The 25,877-nt window shown below is 42.3% G+C and overlaps 1 protein-coding gene across 9 annotated transcripts in view; it reads right to left on the minus strand.

The window, feature by feature from the left end:
• LOC105472874 (RAD51 paralog B) overlaps positions 1 to 25,877 on the minus strand; it is an 861,624-nt gene that overhangs the window by 149,704 nt on the left and 686,043 nt on the right. For 2 of the 9 annotated variants that reach the window (XR_011625797.1, XR_981891.3), the window contains one exon: positions 8,982 to 24,172. The exons of the other annotated variants lie outside the window; for them this stretch is intronic. The gene's annotated coding sequence lies outside the window, so the exon portion shown is untranslated. Of the gene's footprint in view, positions 1 to 8,981; positions 24,173 to 25,877 lie in introns of those variants that run through there. 9 annotated transcript variants of the gene reach the window in all.

Genomic DNA, 25,877 nt, shown 5'->3' on the forward strand with positions numbered 1-25,877 from the left:
ACTCATCTCCTGTTCCTAATAACAATCTAATTTCCTTGTGGAGGATTACCTTTTCCCAGTAGGATACAGTCTGTGGATATTACTGGCAATCAGGAGGTTTTTGACCCAAGCTGGGCCAATCAGATGCTCCCTTGAACAGAAGGTGAATTTTGAACAGAGGGACAAAGAGAATGGAGATGTCAGGAGTTCCATCCCATCCAAGTGGAGTGTCCTGACCAGACCTGTGGGACTCTTGTGACCCTTGTGGTTCCTGCTTCCTAGTTTCTGGAATTTGCCTGCTTCTTACCCATTTCTAAGACTGGTTCTTCAGCCTTCCCTCAATCCTGTGGGACCCCTATATCCTTCTGTTAAACTTTGGCTTACGTTAGCCAGAGGTATTTCTGTTGGATGCACCCAAAGAACCTTAGCACATACAATAGTACCAGTGCACTGTGGGTCCTGATCTCTGGTCCAAATCACCAAGGGCTCCTGGAGACCTTTCGTGTGGCTGACCACAGTGAGCATGTATCTCACTGAGGGATAGGAGAGACTTCACACAGAAATAGTGGTACTATCCCAGGCTTCCTCCAGTCAGTTACACATACTCATTTTTTTCCTTGGTTTTCCTGAAATGTTGGAATGTTCCTTTGCTTTTCCACTTCATAGTATGAGCTGTTCATAAAACAGCCAACAGAATCCTAGCACTTCGGAGCAAGCTCCCAGAATGATTTTTGTAGTTGGAATCTGTATGACAGTGAGCCAGCCTGGTGATCCTAAGGCCTGCTGTAAGCTCGATGTGTCAATATCACATGCTTAGAAATTAGGTCCCAATGCACCTGACTGCCCTTAAGAGAAGTCAGTGGAAAAGAGTGGCGGGTTTGCCAGGTGTCGGAATGGGAATATGCAGAAACTAAAAATAATGAAGAAGGGCAATATGCGGGGAGTGAGGGGTGGGAAATAAAAAAGATCTGGGAACTGATAGTAGAAGGTGCCTGGGTCACAATCACAACAAGAGATGAACAAGAGTATAGGACGTTAGAGGCAGCAAATGCCCTAGGCTAGCTTTTAGATTAACATTTGAAATCAGTGTTCACGTTTATTGTTTAACTTTTAACCTCAGTCACCACTAGAGGTCTAGCCTCTTTGGTCTTTTACCATTACCTGGGCTTCTACTTTGAGATTGTTCTGTACATCCACTAACCATAAGAAGGTGAGGTAATTTGGAATTTAAGAATATAGAGGCTCCAGAACCAAACCAGAGCTAGAGTGTGTTTGAACTTTGGCTCTACAACTTGCTAGTCCCATGAACTTAGGCAAGCTACTTAACCTTTCTGTGCCTCGATGTTCTCTATAAAACGGGGGTAGTAATAATAATAATACATATAAAGCACTTAGTAGTATCCTTGGCATATTAGTGCTCAATAAATATTAGCTACTATTAATCAATCAGCCAACAAATATGTACTGAGCATCCACAATGTTCCAGGCACTGTTTTAGTCCTTGGGACAGATCAATGAACAAAATAGGCAAAGATCTCCACCCTTGTGGAATTTACAGTCTAGTAGGGGTGGGAGTGGGAGGACAGATGATAAGGTATGTTGGCAATGTTATTAATATCTGACCCAATATCCACCCACTCCACTTAGCTTTCTGGAAATCCTCTAGATCTTTATCCTCTTCTTTCAACATTCTGTTCATCTTCGTGCCTTCACTGAAACCTGATTGGCCCTGAGGAGGTGGTTCTTCCCCATAGCACCCAAAAGTGTGGTTGTTGTTTATCTCACTGTCCCATATCCCAGAGCCTGTAGACAGGGAAATGGGCTTCCTTGCTTTCCACTGCTACTTCCAAACCTTTTCTCCTCCTTTATCCTTTAAAAATCACAGCTATTTGGATGTTCATTCCTTCACATTATCTAACCCTTCTCCCACTGAATTGCTGTCATCAATAACCTATTATTCATTTATTAAACACTTGGGCATATAACTCCTCCCTTTCACCCCTATTTTTGCCATCATTCTTGGTGACTTTAACATCCTTGATCTCTGAATTCCTGACCTTCTCACTTCCAGTGATCTATTCTTCCACTTTCCTCAGCTACATTTAAATGGCCACAGCCAACCTTGTCATCACCACCTTTCAAGTCTAGATTTCAATTGTCATACGCTGACCACCATTTTCATCCTTCCAGCCAACCTTCTGTAGTATTTCTGCTCTAATAATTTTTTGACCTCAATAAGACCTCCAATCAATTAAGCTCACTTGCTTGTCTGTTTTTATTGTTTTGTTTTGCTTTGTTTTGTTCTATTTATTACCTCCTCACAGGTCCTTGTTTTCTCTTTACCCATGATCAATTCCATGGTCTGCTATTATAAACACTGCCTTACACCCCTTTGCCCCTCTCTCCTCATGCCAAACTCTCCTAGAAAAATCTTCAAATCTGGTTAAACCCAGCTATTGGCTTAGGCTGAAACAGACCTGAGGCAATTTAAGATTAATGGAGAAAGTAATTCCACTGAGTTGAATGATTACACTTTAAATCTATGACTGCAGTCCTCAAATGAGTACTCAACATTGCTCAGAAAGGCTACATTTTTTTCTATATTAAGTTTATTTTAACTTTTCTAAGGTCACTATTTGTCTCTTCTCCCCTCAGACCTCCAATGATCATCCCCTCTTAACTGATGATCTCAATTCATGTTTTACTGAGAAAACAGAAATAACCAGACAGAAACTCCCTCATCCCTCCACTGTGACATCTGTAAACCTCCTGGCATAGGAATTGTCTTCCTTCCCATTGCAATGGAAGAAGTAGCTCTGTTCCTCTTAAAGGCAAACACCTCTACTTGTGCTTTGCACCCCATCCTCTCTTGATGTCTCCAGGACTTATTTCTAAGGTCATCCACCTCTCTTTTTTTGCACAATCAACTTCTTTCACTCTACTGGATTATTCTCAACAGCAAACAAAGTGCTCAGGAATCTCCCATCTTTAAAAATCCTACATTGATACATTCCCCTCCAGCTACAATCTCAGTCTCTGTCTCCCAATTAGTTTTACCTAGTGCCTACAGAATGCTGTTGACTTTTGTATATGGATGTTGTATTCAGCAAACTCAATGAAATCTCTTATTATTTATAATAATTTTGCTATACAATGGATTCAGTGGATTTTCTGTGCAAACAACCTTATTATCTTTAAAGAAAGATAGGTTTGTCTGTTTTCTTTTCAATTCTTATACCTCATTTCTCTTTCTTTTCTCATTGCACTGGTAGGACTTCCAGAATGATATTGAATAATAAGGGTGATAGTAGGTATCATCTTTTTTCTGAAGTTTTACCATTGAATGTGTTGTCTATAAAGGTATTGGTTATATGTTCTTTATCCAGTTAAGGAAGTTCCTGCCTATTCTTACTTTGCTAAGAGTTTATGTAATAAAGGAACTTTGAATTCTATAAAATAATTTTTTTTTCTGCATCTGTATTAAGACATGTCATCTCTGGTAATATTTTATTTAGAAAATTTTCATCTATGTTTTAATGGATTAGTCTATACTTGTATTCTTAGTTTTGATATCAAGTGCCTCATAAGATAAGTCACTTTCCCTTTTCTTCTACACTCTAAAACAGTTTGTATAACATAAGGGTTAGCTGTTCCTTGATAGGTTGGCCAAACATCCCAGAAATCCACCTAAGCCCAATGTCTTTTGGGTAGAAGACTTTGATTTGGGGTAGCAGTTCATTTCCAACATGGGTTATTGGTTGATTTGGATGTTCCAATTAATTATTCTTGATTCAACTTTCAAAATTTACTTTTCTAAAAAAATCATTAACTTCCTCTACTAGTATTAAGTTGTTCATAGATTTGCTCATTACCTTTTTATGATTTTTTAATTCCAATTGTAGCTATCTTATAAATTATGTTCTCTTTTCAATTCTTAATATTATTTATTGCATTTTCTTTTTTTCTGGAGCAGCCCTGCTAGGGTTTTTATCTATTTTACTAGTCATTTTGAATAATCAAATTCTGGATTTGTTCGTTCTTTTGTTGTTGTTTCTTTTCCATTAATTTCTGACAGTTTTATTTTTTTCTGCTTTTTTTCAGGCTTAATCTATTGTTCTCCTTGCTTCTAGATTTAAACACATCTTTTATTGAGTTTTAAAAACCAGATTCCACTGTGGTCAGAAAATATGTCTATAAGTTATCAATTCTTATAAATTTGTTGAGATCTTCCTTTGTGTGGCCTGTTATGTCAATTTATGTAAATGTTTAACATATTTTTGAAAAAGAACATATATTCTCTATTGTTGGACTTTGGTTTTTATTTGTTTTTGAGACAGGGTCTCGCTCTGTCACCCAGGTTGGAGGGCAGTGGCATGTCATCTTGTCTTACTGTAGCTTCAACCTCCCAGGCTCAAGCAATTCTCCCTCCTCAGCCTTCACAGTAGTCACCACATCTGGCTAATTTTTAAATTTTTTTTGTAGCGACAGGGTCCTCCTATCTTGTCTAGGCTGGTCTCAAACTCCTGAACTCAAGTGATTCTCCTGCCTCGGCCTCCCAAAGTGCTAGGATTATAAGTGTGAGTCACCATGCCTGGCCTATTGTTGGATTTTGAGTAAAGGATATATCAGTTTGTGGTTATATCTTTTATGTTTTTAATAAATTTCTGTAAAAATAAATTTAAATCTACCACAATTTTATATTTTTAAATTTTCTTAGTTTTTGCTTTACATGTTTTGAGTTTTAAGGTTATGTTTTTAGGGGCATATAGGTTCATGAATATTATATTTTCTTGTATCATTATATATCTCTCTATCCCTATTAATATATATTTCCCTAGATTCCATTTGCCTTACTGTGACACCACCTTTCTTTTGGTTAGCATTTTCTGGTATGTCTTTTGTCATCTCTTCATTTCTAAGTTTCGGTGTGGTTTGGCTTAAGTAGGTCTTTTGAAAATAGCCTATAACTGAATACTTTAAAAATTCTAATCTGATATTCTCCAATTTTTAATAGATACATTTAATAAGCTTACATTTATTGGATCTTTGTATATTGTATACATTGTATACAATGTAATATTGTATCACATATTACCATCATATTTGACTTACTTCTTCCATTTTATTTAGTTTTCTATTTATTTTCTTTCTTATCTTTTCTTAGGTTTTTTCTTCTTTCCTGTCTTCTTTCTTTTTTTGTCTTTCCTGTCTTCCCTTAGGTTGGTGAGGTTTTCTATATTCTGTTTTCTCCTTTGTTCGTTTAGAACCTATAGATTGACATTCTTTTCTATTCATAATTACCTTAAAGTTTTACCATACACATTTAATTATATATGTTTTAAAGTCTAAAATTTTCAATATCTTATCCTCCTCCCTGAACAAGGCAAGACTCTTAGCACACTTTACCCAGTAAATGCTCTTTCTACTAACATATTATCTCAACATATTACTTTTTAATTTAACTTTTATTTTAAACTCCAGATTTAGTTCTAGTCAGTTGAAGTAAGTCTATTTTAATTTATTTATTTCTGTGCCCACTATAGTTTCTTGATTTCTATGCCCTACCTTGAAACTGAGTTATTTCTTGATATAATACATCTTTTAATGGTTCTTTTAGTGAAGACTCAAGACTGATATAAACTTCATTTTTAAAAAAATCCTAAAACTGCCTTTCTTTTAAATCGGCTCTTGAAAGCTTGTGTAGGTTTAAAAGTCTAGATTTACAGGTGATTTTTTTCCCCCTTCAGATATTTGAAGATACCACTCCACTGTCTGCTAGAATCTATTGTTGTTAATAAGATGTCTATTATCAATGTAGCTATCATTCTTTTATAAATAACTCTCCTTTCTCCCTGGTAACTTTCTTTTTTTCTTTCTTTCTTTCATCTCTTTTTTTTTTTTTTTTTTTTTTTTGAGACAGGGTCTTTCTCTGTTGCCCAGGCTGGAATGTAGTGGCACAATTATGGCTCACTGTAGCCTTGAACTTCTTGGCTCCAGCAATCCTCCCATATCAGCCCTTGAAGAAGCTGGGACTATAGGTGCATGCCATTATGCCTGGCATTTAAAAAAAAAATTTTTGTAGAGATGGGGTCTCGCCATGTTGCCCAGGCTAGTCTTGAACTCCTGGGCTCAAGAGATCCTCCTGCCTCTGTCTCCCAAAGTGCTGAGATTACAAGTGTGAGCCACTGTGCCCAGCCACAACTTTTAATACTATCATTTTTATCCTTGAGGTAGATAGGTTTACTATCTCATATGTATGTATAAAAATTGGAGCTTCTCAGTATATCTTCATGCCCTTAACTCTGACTTGGGCTACGTTTTGGTGGTTTCTTAAATACTATCTTCCTAGTCACTAATTTTCTCTTCATTTATTTCATGTCTAGAATTTATCCTAGCTGTATATTTTATCTTTTTAATTTGTTCTTTTTCATATTTGCCAATTCTTAATTCTGCCTGCTTTATTTCACAATATCCTTTTTTAAAGTAGATGTTATTTTTCTTTGAGTATTTAGACAAATTTAGTTTAAAGTTTTAGTCAGATTGTTCTGTTAATTTCTTTTGGACAAAATTAGTCTAACAAATGTTGATTTTGTCAGCTGGGTTTCTTAGTGTTGAATATCTGCTTGGATACTAATTTTGAGAGTGAGGTCTTCTTTCTTCTTTCTCCTCATTTTCTTCTATCCTAGAGGTTTTGTAGAGGTCTCTGGTTCAGAATCAAGTGATGATTTAAGATCTTTCCCAGCCATAGTGTTACCGATCTCTCCCTGAGTAGTGAAAGCACCTAGTTTCTGGTTGCTGGGCTGTGATTATTTCTCCTGCCTCCATAGGCCTACAGTTTCCTATAAGAAACAGTCTCAGACGTGATCATCAGCAGCTGTTTTTCAACATTCTTTCCTAGTAAGAAAGGTCCACCTTACAGATCATCTGAGGTCAAGAGTTCGAGACCAGCCTGGCCAACATGGTGAAACCCCATCTCTACCAAAAAATACAAAAATTAGCCCGGTGTGGTGACATGCGACTGTAGTCCTAGCTACTGGGGAGGCTGATGTGGGAGAATTGCTTGAACCAAGGAGGAGGAAGTTGCAGTGAGCCAAGATTGTGCCACTGCACTCCAGCCTGGTTGACACAGTGAGATCCTGTCTCAAAAACAAACAAACAAAAAGAAAGCCCCACTTCAGTGTTTCATTTTTAGAAGTGAGCCTAACCCCAGTAATCCATTGCACTTGAAGCAATTTTAGTCCTTCTCACCGCACAGGAGCCTCTAGCTGGGCTTCTGGATTTAGAACACAGCCAACCAGTGGCTTCAGCCTGGTTGACCATTTCAACTAATCTGTATTAGTTGAGAAAGAAAACCTGTATTTGATGAAACAGAATAGGGCTGTGAATTCCTTGGAGTTGGACGTAGCAGGGTTTCTTCTGCAGACTTACCACTTACTAGCTGGGAGATTGGGAGCAAGTTATCTAACTTGTTCCAGTCTTAGTTTTCTTATTCTTCAACTAGAAATGATAATACCTACCTCACAAAATTAATGAAATAACATTTAAAACTGTGTCTGACACCCAATAGATGCTCAAAGAACATATTAGAGTAAGTATTAAGTAACCATTTTAAAAGGGAAATAATTAGTTCTGAACAAATCTGTATTTGCCAGGATTTTATTTTTTTCCACTAATTATGGACCTTGACTCAGAGCTTTCTCTTTCTTGCTCTTCATGCCACCCTCCTGACATTTATTGGTCGAGATGTTTAGTAATATGAATTTTAACAGGCTGCTCATGGGTTTTTACAAGAGATCAGATAAAGCTTCATTTACTTATGATTTATGTCCAACTTTTAAAGTGTACTTGAGGTAGTTTACAATGCAAGTCACATATGCAATAAGTTGGTTGAATAAAAAAGAGAAAATTAAACCATAGAGGAAGAAGGGAAAAAAATTATGCCCAAAATCTGAGTTAATTGTTACCGTAATTGAGCATTAAATTTGTTTAAGGCTTCCTGGCAGTAAAAGGCAAAGAAAGAGGAAATATGATGAATGACATCATTCTCAATGGCTGAAGTTTTTCTATGAAACAGTGTAGCAAGGTTATGATGGGCTAGAAACCATGCAGGGATTATGCTCCATTCAGGATGTATGGTACAGAAGAGTGGAAGGAATTCTTTACTGCCAGCCCTTTCTCATGGCTTTAGCAACAGGTTGGACGACTGTGGTTTTAGATGCAATCTTAGTGCAATCTGACTGGAGCCCGCAAACTGAGATGGAAGACTTTAAAATAAATATAATGTTTTAAAATTTTGTAGTATTAAAAATACACATTTACTAAAGAAGATTTGGAAAATTTGAAAGAGTATAAAGAAGAAAACACAAATATCCTTACAATTCCACTGCTCAGAAATAATCATTGTTAATATTTAGTAAATTTCCTTCCAGGCTTCTTTCTACGCATACTGTATTAGCTGACTCGTTGCAGTTCTTTCCTGCTCTATGATTCTACAAATTAGGTGGCCTTTGGCCCAAGTGGTTGTTGTGTTTAATAATAAAAATAGCTACTGCTCATATATTGTATATCTGATGTGCTCCAGACACTCTATTGGTGCATTATGTAGTCCCAGTCCTTCCAAGACCAACAGGCACAAGGAAGTTTTCCCTATTTGCAGAGAGGTTATGTAATTTGTCTAAATCACATAGAGTGAAAGGAGCAGCAAAACACAAATCTGGGCGTGTCTGCGCAGCATATTCTCTTTCTCCTACAACGTGCAACTTCTCGGAGACCCAGGCGTGCCCCGATCCCTGCCACTTTGTTGTGACTCGTGGAAGTGGGAGTGCCAGAGTCTGACATCAGCTCAGTTGGTTCACGGGCCTCAAATGGCCAGCCCAGAAAACAGAAGGAGCTCACTCCTCCCCTACTCTCTCTTTCCTTTTGTCCCCTTCCCCCACATGCCAGAGGTCAAGAAGCTACACTGTCTAGGCCCCCAGGTTAGTTCAGGCAGCTGTTCAGATGGTTTTTATTTTGATAAAATATTGTAATTCAAATCTCTTTCATGGGGATTAAAGTTAAGAAAAAGTCAAGAAACCCAGTTCCATTGTTTTCAGTCCCAATAATACCAAAGAGCATGTAGGATTTTTTGTTTTGTTTTGTTTTTGTTTTGTTTTGGTCATCGTTATCATTGGGCTTTATAATTGAAACTTAGTGCGGATGTAACTTTTTTCTCTCCTGAGCTCCCCGTTCTGCCCAGAAACTTCTCTCTTCGGCAAGTCACAGACCCAAGAGTCTTGCAGCAGTCCCAAGCAGCCATTAAGAGTCACAGATTCAGGTTGCACTGTTGTCAGGGCAGGCTGGCCGCCGCACCCAGAAAGGGCAGCCTGTTGTGAGTGGCTTCTGTCCAATGCAAGCAGTGTCCCATGTGCCAGGGGCCACTCCTGGCTGAAAATGAGCTAGTCTTCTCCTCTCCCCTTTACCACTTTCGGGGACCTAAGAACTGAATCCAGAAGAACGAAGAGGCCTGAATGTTAGAGGCTCTTGGTGGGCCATGCAGTGCGCTGAGATCCTCTGAGCTGAGGTCTTCCATGCAGAGAGCTCTGCAGCAGTCTAGATGAATCAGGCTGGGTTGCCAGTGGGTGTGAGTCAGCAATAAGATGCCCTCTCCCCACTACACTTGCATAACTCTAAACACAGGCTTTGTCTTCCCTAACAATCACTCATCTGGCTGTGACACACCAGAGCCTGCTTCCTGGAGGACATGTTCATGGGAAAAATATTTTAAAAGAGGGTGTCTACACCTGAGCTTCAGCACTGTGTGCAACGGTAATTCATCTCAATTGTTAGAAGTATAATACAGTCACATGTCGCTTAACAACACGTTCTGAGAAATATATCATTAGGTGGGTTTGTTGCTGTGCAGACATCATCCGGTATACTTACACAGCCTAGATGGTATAGTCTACTACACACCTAGGCTATATAGTCCTATATGTGGTCAGCTGTTGACCAAAACATTGTTATGTGGCACATGACTATATGTGGCAAACCATGAACAAGCTGGTTTTCCAAATGACTTGCCTCAAGATTTGGGACCCATTTAATAATAACAACAATAGGAACAACAGCAACAACAACAATGAACACTTTTATAGCACTGAATATGACCCAGACAGTTCACTAAGCACTTGACATGTATTAACTCATATATTTTCCCCATTCTACATATAAGAAAACTGAGGCACAATGATCTTAACCAATGTTCCCAATGTCACAGAGGTAGTAAGAGCCTGAACCAGAGCCCCAGGAATTCCAGTTTCTTAACCCAGCTCAGAAGCTTGACTTGGATGTTCACGTGATGGAATGGTGGAGGACGGAAGAAAATTATAAATCACAAGTATTTCCCAGTTGATAACTTCTCAAATCCTAGGATGGCTCAGGTTGGCTCCTGGCGCTTGCCATGTCATGGTTCTATCATGCTAATTCTATATTCGGGAGCTCATAGAAGTTGTGGCTGGCTATCTGGAAGGGGAGAAAAATCCCCCAGACCCTGTGCTGGCTGGAAGTGTTTGGCATTTTGGGCGAATGAGGGTGTGAAAAGCAGCTTGTTGTAATGCTACAGGATGTCTGGACCACACTAAGGAGAGGCCCTGGCAACACTGCTAAGAAATGGAACATCACTCATCAAGAAGAGACCCCATTGCAGGGAAACACTGATGGCTGAAGTGCTCACATGTAGATGGGGCTTAGCCAGGAGCACCATGAGAATTCCCAGATAGTCAGTGGGAAGATGCTAAGGTGACCACCATGGTTTTCACTTCCCAGCTCATGGGACAATGTCCTCCAGGTCCTATGACCTGGGGGTTGAAAACCATGATAACTTTGAATTACTTTCTTATTGCTGTTGTAACAAGTTACCACTGATGGAATGGCTTAAAGCAAGGAAAATGTATCTTATAATTCTGGAGGCCAAAAGTCGGACACGGGTCTCACTGGCCTAAAATTAAGACATCTGGAAGGCGATGTTCCTTTCTAGAGGCTCTAGAGGAACATCCATTTGCTTGCCTTTTCCAGCTTCTAGAGGTGGCCCTCAGTCCTTGGCTTATGGCCCCTTCCATCTCCAAAGCTGGCAATGGCCCATTGAGTCTTTCTTACATGGCTTTACTGACATTGTCTTTTCTGCCTCTCTCTTCCACATATTGGGACCCTTGTGATTATGCTGGGCCAAGGACAAACTTTCTATCCTAAAGTCAACTGATTAGCACTTTTTTGCTTCCTTAATTCTCCCTCACCATGTAACATATGCACAGGTTTAAAGGATCAGGACTTGGACATCTTTGGGAGGCCATTACTCTGCCTATCATAGGCCACAGATGGAAAGGGTGGAAACCCCTATCACGAACATTCTTGGTCCAGTTGAGGGCCTGCTAAGCAGCTGGTGATCTCTGCCACATCCTGGAGAGAAATCGTTGGAGACCTGCCTCAGAGAAAACACTGTAAATCACATAAATGGTTTTTAAAGAACTACAGATAAGTCCATCTTCTTGAGTCAAAAAACTCATTTCTGCTCCCTGTCAGAACCTAAAAAAGAACCATCTGTGGGGTCAAATCATTGACACAGGCAGCCTGGGATCCTTCTGAACAGTGACTACAAGGGACAGTTCATAGGAGAACGTGAGTGAACTCAGTTCTAAAATCTCAGAAGAACGCATCCAGAACATTCCTTCATCATGCATCTCGGATCTGTTAGGCACAACTTCAAAGACAGCTTGAGCCTGTGGGTATGTTTAGCCTCTGTGTGTCCCAGGGCAGCATGCGTAGAACTCACAATGTGCTTCTATTTCTTGGTCTTGAACCAACCGCTGTCAGGAGTGTGGAGGAGTAAGGCCCCTAATTTCAAGCCAGTCATGGTTTACTCTGTCCATAGATTTATCTTTCATATTCTGCTCTGGCCATCTCTCAGTTTTAGTCTGTTCAGCCTGAAATGGTTACATTTTTAAATTTTATGCATCTTTTTATCTTTTTTATTTTTAAACTTTTGACATGCGTAACTCATTTGAGGATCGTGACAGCAGCTCTCTCTGTCGGTTGGTCAGGAGCAGTGCAGACGCCATGTGTGCCCTTGGGAAGGTGGCTGCATCTCTGTCTCAATGTCCTTGTCTGCAATATGAGGATAATTATAGCACCTGCCACCTAGGGCTGAAGTAAGGAGTAAGTGAACCATGCAAAGCCCTTAGAACAGTGTCTGGTACTTGGTAAAGCTGTGATACACCATAGCTGTTATTATTATCAAAAGATTAAATAAGACATGAACCTCTTTCACTGTCACAGAACTGGCCATTTTGATGCCACCAGACCATTGATATTCATCCCATTTTGAGCATGACAGACACCTTCCTAAGCAATATGCTTCTTTGTTTTGCTTTATAGGAATACAGTTGACCCTTGAGTAACATGGACTTGAACTGCCTGGGTCTACTGATATGTAGATTTTTTTTTTCAACCAAACACAGATAGAAAATACAGCACTTGCAGGATACAAAACCTGTGTGTATGGAGGACAACTTTCCCTATGCCAAGGGAGAGTCCCCCACATATACCAAGAGGCATTCCCACAAATGCTTTTTCTTGTAGCAGAGGGTAGACATCAAAGCCCACTGTTGAGGGGGTAAATGACAGGCAGATGGAAAGCTGGGCACTTATGCCAGGGCCAGGAGAAAGCTCCTCTATCCAGCTTGGGTTAGGGATGTAAATAAGGTATAGTGGGTTCTCTTAGGGCTCTTTGGTCCTGGCTGTCTTCCTGATCCTCACCCAAACTCAAAAGGGAACCTCCCAGATAGTGCTACGTTGCCCTGACAGTCAATCAAATCCTATTAATCCAAAAGGCCACCCCAGACATCATGAACAGATCTTGGCCAAGTTCATTCTAATCCAGCTTCAACCCCCTCCATGCCCCAACTCCACTTTCCACTCTGTGCTTTGTGGCAGTGTTGAATGCCAGGGAACTGTCCTTGGGGACTGTAAAAAAAGGCTTCAGGCTTCCCATTCCACGGCAGAGCCACTTGCTGTCCTCTGCCCTCATGCCTGGTATCTGCTTTCCACTCTCATCACAGCCTGCCTCTGAACGGCCAGATTTTACCACCAAGCCTGGAAGAACTTCAGGGAACAAGAACCTTAACTCCAAATGGAACACAGGCCACAAATATTCCTCAAATATGTACCCAAAAACAAAAGGGTCCCTGGGGATTCACTTTATCTTACCAAGTTTCAGCTGAGGGGAAAACATTCTAATGGCAAGTAAGAAAAGCTGTCAGAGAACTGTTTTGTTCAACATCAAATGCATTCCAGGCCTTATCTAATCAGGGAGCCCTCTTCACAGCTGATGCAGAGGTTGCTCCTGCAAATTGTTCCTGAGTCAGGCAGAGGGGCCTTGATTTTAAATGCTAAATAATGTTCTTTTGGCACGGGCAAAGTTGGTTGGCAGCTGGAGGTTTGGGGTGACCTCTGACCTTCTCCCACAGTTCCCCCCAAGTCCCACTGCACAAAACTAAGCCACGCTCAAATCCCAGGCTCTAATTGGCTCTGGTTTGTTTTGCTTTTCTCTTCTATCCAGAGCTTCAAAAGGCACTTCGATAATTGTTTGAGGCATGAAACAGGCAGGTTTCAGCTTTCCTAACTGGAATGGAGGTAATTACTGTCTTCCACACACGAGCCGGTACATGCTTCAAATCAGATGGCTCTGGGTTGTTTTAGAAAGTGTAGCTGGGCCTCTGAGCCAGGAGAGGGAGGATTATGGAGCCTTCCAGCGGCTCCATGCCAGAGAGGGAGGAATTCAGACATCCCAGAAACGGTGAGGGAAACTTCCATTTTTTTTTTTTTTTTTTTTTTTTGCAGTCTCTTCAATTCTGCCCAAGAGATTTGACCTGAAAAGATTATGCCTTCGACCTCATCCTAGAAATTCAGGTAGCAGTTTTCGGTTTTCTCCCTCAGGAGACAGTAGGTGACACCCTACATGACTCCCATCTTTTCTGTAATCAGCAACCAGGGCCTTGACCTGCGCTGTCCTCCTTTCCAGCCGCAGAAAGGTGTCAAGCTGAGTAAGGTCTAGTAAGAGCTGCCTCAGAGAACCAGAACATGGATTTGCTTTTGTTCTCTCAGGACAGCAAACCCAAGCGGGGGCAGACTCAGGCTGACATCCCACTCACGAGGCCCTGAGTGTGGTTTGGGTGCAAGACCCTGCTTCAAATTTCAGCCTGCCAGCTGTGTGTCCACAGGCAGTTAATAAACATCTCTCATCCAGCCGCAGCCTCACCCAGAGGAGAAGAGTAACCGACCCAATCTTATAGGGTTGCTGTGAAGTCAGTTAACGTAGGATTGAAGTTTGCTGTGAAGTCACAGCGACCCTATGTTATGGTTAACTTCATTTAACATAGGGTTAACATAGGTTTAATATGAGGGGCTAACAATTACATATAAATGTTAGCTACTGTAATTGTCAGAGGCATGGCCACTGGTGCCTAAGGAACCATTCTGAGAATTCTGGAGGTTTTCAAGACTCTGGGGATTCAGAAAGGGAGGAAGAAAAGAAGCTGCTGCAGGAACAGTGCGGGGAAGCTAGAAGGGAACAGGGTGGCAGCCCCAGCTCAAAAGGTCTCTCTCTCAAGGGCACCACGTGAAACGTCTAAGGTTGCCTGAAATTCCACAGATTAGAGATTTAGTTTTGCTTCTTTATGACAATACATCTCAAAGAGAACTGGCTGATTAAACATTATTCATACATCTGTGTGAACTGGTTTATTTGCTCTCTTCCTGATACCTACACACTTAGAAGCTCTGGGGAGCAAAGAGCCCGGGTCTGAGTTCGGGACTAGGAAAGGAACAGAAAGTAATAACTTAGAGTCACGAAGCACTGTCCAAGACATGGCCAGCTGTTCAGACTCTGAGAGCCCCAGTTCAATTCACTGGCTGGCCTGCAGACAGCCTGCCTGGCTCGTGAGAAGGGAGAAGTGGGGAGTCAGGTGTGTCCTGGAGGCCCTGAGTTGCTTTTCTGATGTTGGTACTTTCACGTTGCCCACTCATAAAATACCCTTTGCAAATGGCTTCTGGGACTCCCTCCTCTCTGGGAGTGCCTCCTTCGTGAGCTCTGCATATGGGTGGCCCAGAGAGCAGGCCCCAGCTGTTGCCTCTCCTCGGACATTCCATCCCTATGACCTCATCCAGGTGTGGGCTTGAATCACCTCTCCACTACCGACTCTCTTGATTTGGATATTCAGTCACCTACTTGACCGCCCTTTCAAGTACCTCAAACAGAACGCCCCGTGTCCCCTTACCCCTACCCCACGCCACCCAAAACAATCCAAACAAACACCCCATCAGCCTGGTCTCCATGGACATGTTCTTGATGCAGTCAACCCTTCAGGACTATTGACGTTTCTCTTTGTACCTTGTACTTTCCTTGCACAGCCCTTAGGACAATGTATAATCACTTATTTATTTTTATACTGACTTGTGTAATACCTGTTTCCCGATAGACTGTAAAATTCCTGAGAATGAGACCAGGTGGTTTGTCTCCTTTCTTCCACACCCTCCCTGGCACACAGTAGGTCCTCACTATGTATTTGTTGAATGGATAGTATTAAAGTGACGATGGGTCCTGGGGTGAGGAAGAGTTTCTGGGCACAAAGAAAGGCCGTGAAACCTGGCAAAAAATACATGAGCTCATATCTTGTTTTCCTGAAGGGCCATTTGGTTTCTTCCTCCTCCCATTTGATGAAGTTTTATGTTTAATTAAAGCCCTGAATAGTTAGAACAAATATATAGGAAATGATCACATGATCATGAACTTAGCAAACTGCTACAAGCTTAACTGTCTAATATGGGGAGTGCCTAAATGATATGCATCAATATGGTTGACTCTCAATTATCCATTCCAGTGCATAATCTAATAGCCAATAATCTAATAGTTCATAATTTACTTGCCTATCACCCCATAAGTTTTACATGTGGCTTTGGATTATGTTTCAGAATTTGCATCAGGATATAGAGGGCTCTGATGGTTTAGGAAATCATAGTACTTTGAGCGTATATGTCCTATGTCACTACCCCAGTTGCCCATTAAGGATTCTTCTGGGTTCCAACTGCATGTTGAAAAAATACTGCATTGTGCTTGGCAGGAAAGGGCATTGGTTTTTGTTTGTTTGTTTTGCTGTAAAATTGGGTCCAAACCCCAGCTCTTGAATTTACTAACCAGCTCTGTTTTCACATTACCTGTCCCCGTCTAAACCACTCCCTCAGGCAGGTGCAAAACAAATCGAAAGCAGAGTTAAGCTCCTTATGAACTTTCTGTTTTACATCTAGGCAAATAAACTTTCTCTCTTCTCCTTTTCTTCTCTTTTTCTTTCTGCCTTAAAAGACCCTCTCTTCCAGCTCAGTGGGATGAAGTCAACAAGGTCTTCGCTTTACAAAATCATGCCTTATTGTGAAAGCTCCTGATAATGTCTAGACAAATCTGAAGGAAAAATGCTGTGCTGGGCAATCTAATATGGAAAACTGACTCTGGGATTTCCCTGGCTCCACTGGCCCCACTATTGGTGCAAATGATGGTGACTTTCTCCACGCTGTACATACATCTGGGCATTTGCTCATGCTGTCTTGGGTCAAAGTCTCAAGTTGGAAAATGGGTTCATCCTGAGATCTAAGGCAGAACCAGTCGTGTTGTCAGTGGGTAGCTGAGACCCCAAAATTCCCACCTCTTTTTCCTGTCATGAAGTTTCTATCTCAAGGGAAAACAGCTGTCCATTCTTAGGCCAACTGGGACTGAAGCCAGCTGTTCCTTCCAGATGCCAAGAGTCAGATGCACACCCACTCTTTTCTCCTATTCCCTCAGGCTGAAGTCTCAAACTTTACTGAATTTATTAATAACCTTAGGGACTTGCTAAAAAGCATTTCCCCAGGCGCTACCTCCAGAGACTCTGATTCAGTTAATTCAGGTTGGCCAGGAAATCTGCATGTTAAATAACAACCCTCCTGCCCCACCTCATTTCTGATCTCTAGGAAATTCCTATGTAATTGGTCTGAGAATCATACTTTGAGTGACAGTAGCTACAGTGGAGGCATTGGTGTGCCGGTAAATATTTAACAACTGGCTCTGGAGGTGGAAAAGCCTGGTTTGTAGCTTGCTGATTTCTGTGGTACAAATATTCCCACCTTGGTCAACTCAAGCTACAAATAGGACATCATGATTGTGAAGTTGGGAAAAGGTTTGTGCAATCAGTTCTGATAAGCCCGTAGTAACTGATTTCAGCATGCCCACTGGGTGGAAGTGGCCTCCAAATGCTGGTTCCTAGGCTCTGGCATAGAAGGGCCACTGTTCGGTCTAGAATGTCACATCCCCTATTTTTTTCCCCTAAATCCTTCGTTTTTTGAATGGTTTGTTTTGGTTACCGGCTCTCAGAGACCTTGAGGGGTTCCAAACCAGAGAGCAAGGAAGGGGAAGAGAAGGAGCTCCAGGAAAGAAAATGCAATTAGTGTAGGAAGTTGGCCTCAGCTACACTGCTAACCTTGTTCAACCCAGCTTTCAGCAGGGAAGGGGTTTCAAACACCTGTCCCTGCCTTCATTTGATAAGCTTTCTGGTCAACTCACATTAACCTGATCCTGCTGACCTGGAGAAGGATGAAAAGGCTGAGTGTCGGGGACCTGAGGGGATGAAAGGGGATGGGGGGGCGCCTGGGGGGGCTCATATGACCCGGGGTCGCCATCGGCTTAAGGCTTCCCCTTTGTCTCCCTGCTCTGGCCCCATGTTTGAAGGTTCTGGTGATTTCCTCCCGCCCCCGACTAGGCGAACAGATGTGGAAAGCTCTCCAGTTCCCAGGGCTCAGGACACAACTGCCTGTTGTTTCCCGCCTGCAGACCAGGGCCTGTAGTCACAGGCAGAACAGCTACGCAATCACTCACCAAAGAGCTGAACCCAGTCAGGTGTGGGGCGCAAGCCTACTCTGCCTTTTGGGAGTGAGAGGATGTGTAAGCCTAACTGAACAAGAATGGAAAACAACTGTGTCCCCGCCCTGTCTTGCTCTAAGTCCACTCTGTAGAAATTCAGAGGCACTTTAGCAGAGGCAATAACTTGAGCTCTTCCACGGCAGTACAGTGCTCACAGGTGCCACGGCCATTTGAACAAACGCGGCCTTCGGGGCCAGCTGCTTCTCTTGTCCCATGCTGCAGGCACTGCCAATGTGAGAACTTTGCCCACTTCTAGACTGGAGTTGAGGGAACCCTGCTACTCTAAAAAGGATGTTTTCCTCAGCCCCCTGAGCTTTCAGGGCTCACTGGATCAAGGCGGTAGAAGAGTTACAAAGGAAGGGGTGCAAGTGTTAGCTTCCTTATATATCTTATTTATTCCACACTGACAGTTTCAGAAATGGCTTAGAGCCTAGCTTCCTCACCACCATCCATATACCTTTGACAAGTGAGATAAATAAAACCACAAAAAATCCCCCTTAAATAAAACGCCTGTCTCATATCTAGTCCAGCTACAAGAATAAGCTGATATGTTTTCTAGTTTATGCAATAAATGGTGGTGATTACAATTTTGCCCAAAGACTTGGTACATATATGTCTTAGCATGTAGCACATTTACCTGTAAATGCTACCAGTAGTTGAATGGCAGCCATCTCCCTAAAGCACTGATTCTCCAAGTGAGGTCTGCAGTCCCCTGGGATCCCTGAGACCCTATTAGGGTGTCTGCAAGCTGAAAACTATTTTCATAATAATACCAAGATGTTATTTGCCTTCTTCACTGTGTTGACATCTGGGTAAAATTGCTGGCGCTGAACTATGCTGGCAATCATGGTATTCTTCACTGCTACAAACTTACAGGTGGAAAAAAATGCCAGTTTCACTGAAGAATGTCCTAAATTAGACATTAAAAATTATTAATTTTATAAAATCTTGCCCAAAAGTGTACCCTTCCTTCCCTTCCCCCCTCTCCCTTCCCTTCCCTTCTCTTTGTGTGATGACTTGGAAACAAAGTATCAAGCATTTCCAGTGCATCCCGAAGTATGACAGTCATCTGGAGGAAAAGCACTTGTGTGAGTGTCCTGAGTTGTGATCTGCACTAGCCACTTTCATGGAACACAATGTTTACTCAAAAGGACCAAGTAACCATGGTTATTCAGATTTGGTTATTTGACAGGCATTTTCTCAAAAATGAAAAAACTGAGCTCATCACTTCAAGAAAGAAAATAATTGACAGTATTTTCTGCCAAAATAGAAGTATAAAGCAAAAATTAGAATTTTTTAAAACCTGCATCTGCCATAGTGAACTTAACACCTTCCCAACACTTATAGAGGTTTTTGATGAGATCAGTGATGATATTAACAAATAAGAACTTTTAGTTTTCATCATGAAATGCATCGAACTTAAAAAATCTGCATGACTTAGTGAAGCAATATTTTCCAAATGACCCATGCATATTATTACAAAATCATGCATGAGCAAAAGATCTATTCAGAGTACAAGCCAGACAACTGAATTTTAACATAACTGAGCACAAAAAGTTCATTGATACAGTTTCAGATTCTACACTGCAACTAACCTTAGTAATCTACTATTGGTTGAGTTTTGGTATAATGTCAAACAAGAATATTCACAATTATCTGAAAAGACTATTAAAATATTCCTCCCTTTTCCAACAAAATATCTATGTGAGGCTGGGTTTCCTTCGCATACTTCAACCAAAACAACATTATCACAGCTGATTGAATGCAGAAGCCGATATGAGAATCCAGCTGTCTTCTATTAAGTCAGACAGTCAAGAGATTTGCAAAAATGTAAAACACTGTCACTCTTCTCACTTGGGTTTTTAAAAAAAGTTATTCTTATAATAAAATGTTGTTATTTTTAACATTTAAATGGATTAGTGAATATATGCATTTTAATAAATTACTAAATGTTAATTTATTCATTAACAATGAATATGTATTAAATGAACAAATATTATTTTTGGTTTTAGTTTTTAATATGGTAAATTATTTAATTATCTATTGCTGTATAGCAAAGTATCCTGAAACCTCGTGGCTTAAAACAACAAGAATCACTTGTTATCTCTGGTTGCTGTGGTTCGGGCATTCAGGAGTGGCTTGGCTAGGCAGTTCTGGCTAGGCAGTCTCTCAGGAGGTCGCAGTCATCTGAAGGCTTAACTGGGGCTGGAGGATCTGCCATCAAGATAGCTCATTTATAAGTCAGGCCAGTGTCGCTGGCTGTGGACAGGAGGCCTTGGTTCCTTCCTCTCCATGTAGGTCTTCCCCTGGGGTACTCAAAACACAGGATTGCTTTTTCTCCAGAGTTAACAATAGAGGCCAAGTGGGAACAAGTAGTCCCTTTTATAACCTAGCCCCTGAAATCACCTACCATCACTTCTGCCATTTTCTGTCACATAGACTAGCCCTGATTCAATTTGGGAAGAGACTACACAAGGGCATGAATACTAGGGGTAAGATTTTTGGAGGCTATTCTAGAAGATGGCTACCACAGGATCTATCAATAGATACAACCCACATAAACCAAGGCTCCTCAAGATCATCAGTCAACAACTGTTAAGCATATAAAGGAGTACTTATAGCCAAAATATTTTAAAGTTGCCAGCCTAAAGAAATGGGTCCAGCTTCCTGGCTGGGCGCGGTGGCTCACGCCTGTAATCCCAGCACTTTGGGAGACTGAGGCGGGCAGATCTCCTGAGCGTGGGAGTTCGAGACCAGTCTGGCCAACATGGTGAAACACTGTCTCTAATAAAAATACAAAAAATTAGCCAGGCATGGTGGCAGGCGCCTGTGGTCCCAGCTACTCGGGAGGCTGAGGCAGGAGAATGGCATGAACCTGGGAGGCAGAGCTTGCAGTGAGCTGAGATTGCACCACTGCACTCCAGCCTGGGTAACAGAGTGAGATTCCATCTCAAAAAAAAAAAAAAGAAGAAATAAAGAAAGTGGTCCAGCTGGGTGGCTCATACCCGTAATCCCATCACTTTGGAAGGCTGAGGTGGGATGATCACTTGAGGCCAGGAGTTTGAGACAAGCCTGGGCAACATAGCAAGACCCCATCTCTAAAAGAAAAGACAAAAAATAGCCAGGTATGGTGGTGCACACCTGTAGTCCTAGCTACTTGAGAGGCTGAGGCTGAAAGATCGCTTAATCCCAGGAGGTTGAGGCTACAGTGAATTGTGATTGCACCACTGCACTCTAGCCTGGATGACAGAGGGAGGGAGACCCTGTCTTTCTAAAAAAAAACAAAAGAAAGAAAGGAAGAAAAGAAATTATTGGTCCATATGTCTGAAATGTCTTTGCTGTCTATCTTTGTCCTGTTGTTCATAGTTATACCATCATTTAGGCAACTTCTTGCTCACTTACCCTCCACAAGCTTGGACACAGGTCCTTCTAGCTGTTTCTTCTGAACTTGACTTTACTGGAGACTCCATTATGAGTTTTAACACTCCCCATAACCTTTGTGTGATTTGTACATAGAAAATACCCCCAAAATTACAAATAAATTATTAAACTAAAGGAAAGGTTAGTAAGATTGCTGGGCATAAAATTAATATTTGAAAATAAATTATATTTCAGTAAGACACACGTAAGCACGTAAGAAATGGCTTTAGTATCACCTGCTCTCCGCAGCTCCCAGCCGCACCTCCTGGGGAGCAGAAGTTTTCTGGGCTAGGTCAGGCCCTCGCCTTACCGCTTTATAGAAGACAGGGAAGAAAATCACTCACTGTATGTAATTGTATTTAAGAGAGTGCAAGAATGTTGTGTTTGAGCCTTTCACTCTTTTTTCTTTGTATTTCTTTTTGAAAATGAAAGAAAACAGCCAGTGAGATAGGATCTCAGGTCTAGAATTCCTAGCAGGTAATTTGGGAGTTGAAAACAAATCTCCCCTGAAATGCATTAAGCAGGTGAAGGGGATTCCAGTTTCAATCCTTAAACCACACCTTATCCTGGCCTGGCAAATAACTTCCTCCCAGCCTCAGGCAAATCCCAACTTCCACCGCCAAATGCCTGCAGTTAATAAACGTTTAAACAACAACAAAAACCCCAAGTGGAAAATGGAAGACTGATTGGAGGCTGAGACACTAGAAGGGTTGCTTGGGAGCCCCTCTCTGAGAGCCCTGCCCACAGGAGGAACGTTTAGCCAGGGAAGCCGGGGCCTGCAGCTGGGGAACCCAAGGCATGCTGTCTTTCAGAGCAGAGCAGGGTAAATATCCGACTTGAGTCAAATGATTATTTTTCTTGATCAGATTTGTCCACTCATTTCATTAGAACTCCATACCACAAGCCATGGTCAAACCCTTCAGAATGGCCAAAATCTCCAGATTGCATTATTGGGCCACAGTAGGTCCTGCTTCTTGCTAAGTGCTGCAAGACTGGAGTTTCCAAGCTCTGGTCTAGATAAGTCAGCTGAGGGTTGGTAAGGAAGTTCTCATGGGTCCAGAGAGAACTGAGAAAAACAAGGATCATGTTATGCTGTGGGAATGTCCTCCGCGGTACTTTTTATTCCCATTTTACATATCAGAAAACAGAGGCTCAGAGAGGTTGAATGACTCGCCACGCAGCTAGTCGGTAGCAGAGTGAGGATGGAGATTCACATGATCAATCATAGTGACTACCATTTGCTGAGCACCTGGAGTGAGACCGGCAGAGCACCGTGTGCTTTGTGCCTGTTAACTTGTTCAGTTCTCATGGATCGCTTCCTTTTTAAAGAAGTGAAACTGTTCAACAGAGCTTCCTGCCACGAGGGAAACCTTCTACATCTCGCTGTCCAATAGGTAGCCACAAGCCCCATGTTGCTATTGAGCCCTTGAAATATGGTAAGTGAAACTGAGGAACCAAATTTTTAAATTTTATTTCACTTAAATTGCTTTAAATGTAAACAGCCATATGTGGCTGGCAGCTACTGCACTGACCAGCACAGCTCTAGGAGGTTCAGTAGCTTTTCCAAAAGCCAGTGGAGTAATGAGGTGACGGTTGTGTTGTGGGGTTGATTGAGCCCCAAATCCATGTGTTTCCCCTTTTCTCTCCGCACCCCTGTGAGGTAGCCTGCCTTTTCCAAAGCAAAAGACACTGGGAAGGAAACTGACCAGACAGTATACAGTCAGCCAAAAATAAAGCTGGACCCCCTAAATATGGGGTTTGTATTTGAGTCTGCTTCTTCCGAATGTGTCTGGAAGTCCCCACGGGTGGCAAAACAACCCAGATGGGGGCTTCAGACCCTGCACCAGTAACTTCCAGAGCTCACCATGGTCCATTTGGCTGAGGGTTCTATGACTCACAGGTTCCAACCCTACGATTTAAACAGCAGCATTTCCTTTTTCTGGGCTTAACACTAATTGGTAGAGGTAGTGAGCTCCCAGGCCCAGCCTCACCCTGTTGAGACATGTAGCTCTCAAAAGTTCCCACTGGAAGCACCACCCATGAGGTGCAGCTACCATTGCCATGTGTCTGAATGCCAATGTTTAACCCAAGCTGGCCCACTGTTGTTCCACAAGCCTCTCTATAGCCTCTGAATGTTCATCTTTGCTGCATCACTCCCATCCAAAACCTCCAAGGACATCCTGTGAGGCTCAGAACAAAATCCGAAGTCACCACTTCCATGGCTGGCCCCTGCCCACTGCTCTGACCTAATGTACTATAGTTGTCCCCTTTGTTTGCTCTACTCCAGTCCCTGGCTTCCTTACTGTTCCCCAAACACATCACACTTGTCCCTGTCCCAGGCCTTTGCACTTGCTATTCCTTCTGCTTGAAATGTTCTTTCTGGGTTGAACATTGCTTACTCTCTCTTCATCCAATCTCTGCTCAAATGTCACCTCTTCAGAGAGGTCTTCTTGACCCCACTGTGTGTAAAATAGTGCACCCCTCACTGCCATCTCTTACCCGGCTTACGTTTTTTCAAGGCATTTATCACTAGCATGTATGTTTGTTGGTTTGTTTGCTTATTGTCACCCATACTAAGATGCAAACAAGGTAAGAAGGAATAGTGTCCTTTTTTTTTTAACCTTGTATCTCCAGTTTCTAGAAGAGAGTGTGCCACATGGGTACTCACCGAATATTTGTTGAGGGAATAAATGAATGCATGGATGCATGACTGCTCATCTAGAGCGTGGGGGCCAGGGCAGAGGTGGGCTCAGGCTGTCTCACTCCACACAGACTCACACTTCCACGATTTGGATGCTGAACCATGAGAAACAAAGAGATTCGCTGGTTTAATTTCTTTTGCCCTGGGAAAGTTAAAGATCACAGATAATCCAGAACTCCGTGCCAAGTTCTCTGATTTATAATCGACGAATTATCCACACAGAGGTAAACAAGAGCAAAGGACTGACAAGCAAACTGTAGGAGGAGAATGATGAGAAACAGACGGAGAGACCCATGCAAGCTGCAGCCTCCAGCTAGCCTGGGTTCCCGCCAGCCCTCACTCAAATTTGGATCCAGAGAATCTCTGCTGATGTCTACTTCCAGATTGCTTTGGGCCACACTGCCAGGTGGCTGTTGGGAGCGGGGGTCACTGCAAGTGGGGGCAGCCTAGGCAAGTCACCCCTTTACCTGACAGATATTTCACACTCATCTGAAAGGTACACCCAAAAGGGCAGGCATTTCCCAAAGATGCCCCAGGCTCACAAAAGTCACCAGACTTTCCCCAGACTGGGGAAAAACTCCTTTCCTCCTTTAATGTAGTCCACAGAAATGTGTCTCTTTTATTCCACTTCTAAAAACTTCAAAGAAACAAAATTAGCAGTGCCTACAAGCATCTGACACATAGGAGGTAGTAAAAACTGAATGAATGAATGAACGACAATATCAACCCAAAAGGGGAACAGTGGCCTTGTGAAGAATGGGATAGTCAAGAAAATCCTGGACTCCCTATGCCCCCTAGATCACTTTGGATATGCCCTGAGGCCTCAGTTTCCTTATCTGTAAAATGAAAGCCTGGTCTAGCTGAACTCCAATTTCCCTCCCAGCTCTGACACCCTCTAATTCTCTGAACACGCCTTCATAGCTTCTTTATTGTAGACTAGTTCTTACATGTGTCCTGCTGAGAGCAAGGTCTGCTGGTCTGGCCTTGTTTTTAAGCAGCAGAGGTTATTTAATAGCAATTCTCCCAGAATTTTTGTCATGTTTTCCATGAAAGAAGGTTCTGGAAGGTAGCCATCATCAAAATAGGAAGTAAAGCCAGGTTAGTGTTCCACTTATCAGATAATACTGGCTTAACCAAAATTCCTGTCACCCCCTATGGTGATTCTGGGAGCTTGACTAGATTTCAGAGGTTTCATATTCAAAGCAGTGAGAAATTATCTCTGAGGCTTGTGGGATTTGGTACCTGTTTCCCTTCTTTCCATGTCTCAGGGCTGTGGGTGCCAAGTGAAGGCTCCAGTAACCCTTCCAGCCTCAGAGGAGCGCTCTGTCCTATCCGCCATGGGAATGCCCGTGCTGGCCCGGATTGCTCCTCTGTCCACATCAGCATTTCACTTTATGCTGCCTGTAAATCTGACCATTTCTTCCACACCTAGAGGTGTCCCAAAGCACTAGTCCAGCAGAATTCAGACTCCTCTACCTTTCCCAACTCTACTCACAGCCTCAAGTCACCAGGAAGAGAAAGAGCACCTGACCGAGAGTGGGACCAGGATTCCAGACCGGCTTTAGAGGAGCATCTCTCTGGGCCTCAGTGTCCTTGGATGGGAGGGAGGTGGAGACTGGGTGTGGCTGCTTGTCCTGTCTCTTCCAGGTTGATGATTTTCCCTAGCCCAGAGCTGGAGCTGGCCCTTTTCCCCCAAGGAAGCCACGGTTTGTATGTTATGTAGCAGCTACAAATGCAGGGTCTTTTTTTTTTTTCCTTTTCTTTTTAATGATCCTAGGTACTCTAGGAAGAGGCAAACAT

The sequence above is a fragment of the Macaca nemestrina genome, chromosome 7 (assembly GCF_043159975.1).
Source record: "Macaca nemestrina isolate mMacNem1 chromosome 7, mMacNem.hap1, whole genome shotgun sequence".
Taxonomy (NCBI): domain Eukaryota; kingdom Metazoa; phylum Chordata; class Mammalia; order Primates; family Cercopithecidae; genus Macaca; species Macaca nemestrina.